The sequence below is a fragment of the Piliocolobus tephrosceles genome, unplaced genomic scaffold, assembly GCF_002776525.5.
Source record: "Piliocolobus tephrosceles isolate RC106 unplaced genomic scaffold, ASM277652v3 unscaffolded_34097, whole genome shotgun sequence".
NCBI classification, from domain to species: domain Eukaryota; kingdom Metazoa; phylum Chordata; class Mammalia; order Primates; family Cercopithecidae; genus Piliocolobus; species Piliocolobus tephrosceles.
In genome coordinates, this window is record NW_022317751.1 from 1 (window position 1) to 1,259 (window position 1,259).

The window sequence follows — 1,259 nt, forward strand, 5'->3', positions numbered from 1 at the left end:
GAAATCCGGAGTTACCTGCTAGTTGGTGAAACTAGTTGGTAGACGGGATCTGCTCGCTGCCATCAGCCTCCCCTGGCTGTTAAAAACTGATGGTGGCTGAGGTTGGTTCCCTGCCGGCTGCCTCCTCTGTGAAGAAGCCATTTGGTTTCAGGAGGAAGATGGGCAAGTGGTGCTGCCACTGCTTCCCCTGCCGCTGGGGGAGCGGCAAGAGCAACACAGGCGCTTCTGGAGACCAGGACGACTCCGCTGTGAAGACACTCAGGAGCAAGATGGGCAAGTGGTGCTGCCACTGCCTCCCCTGCCGCAGGGGGAGCGGGAAGGTGGACGCTTCTGGAGACCAGGATGACTCCGCTGTGAACACAGGCAGAAGCAGCAAGAGCAACGTGGGCGCTTCTGGAGACCAGGATGACTCTGCTGTGAAGACAGTCAGGAGCAGCAAGAGCAACGTGGGCGCTTGGGAAGAATACGACGACAGCGCCTTCGTGGAGCCGAGGTACCACGTCCGTGGAGAAGATCTGGACAAGCTCCACAGAGCTGCCTGGTGGGGTAAAGTCCCCAGAAAGGATCTCATGGTCATGCTTAGGGACACTGACGTGAACAAGACGGACAAGCAAAAGAGGTAACCGGGCCTGGGCTGGGAGGAGGAGGGACGTTGGGGGATGATGGGGACATACCCTCCTGGTGGGGGAGGAGGGGAGCCTGGCTTTCTTTTCTCCGCAGGCCCCACACCACCCTGGGTGTGGAAACCTCAGAGAGGTCAGAGAGGTCAGGGCACAGGTCCCTTTGTGAGCAGCAACACAAAAACAAAACTTGAGCTGATCTCCAATCCAATTATAATTTCCCTCACAGAACACTGATAGATTGTTTTAAAGTGATTTAACTCAAAAAATTAAGTTGATGCAGCAGATTATTTTTCATGTACACATTTTAAAGCAATGTTCTATATATTATAGAAAAGTATATATTGAGAACTAAGAATGAAGCCCCATAACATATCAACTTCAAGGCTAAATATTCTTCAAGTAAAATCCAGTATGGATTTTTTATCAGTGTACCCTATGTAAATATGTTCTTTACTGAGGAACCTTAGAAGGCAACTGAAATGGCAAGAAGGTTTGTGTGCTTGAAAAGGAAGATTGAATTTTCTGAAGATGTGAGCTTTTTCTATTTATCACTTTTACCTAAGCTAAATAAAAATAGCAAAGTTTTAGCGTTTTTACACATGCTGTCTTTTATTACTGTGATAAATTATTTTTTTG

At 48.3% G+C, this 1,259-nt stretch overlaps 1 pseudogene; it reads left to right on the forward strand.

Annotated features, from left to right (window-relative positions):
* Positions 1 to 55: 55 nt before the first annotated feature.
* LOC111534173 lies at positions 56 to 634 on the forward strand (annotated as a pseudogene).
* The last annotated feature ends 625 nt before the right edge of the window (positions 635 to 1,259 follow it).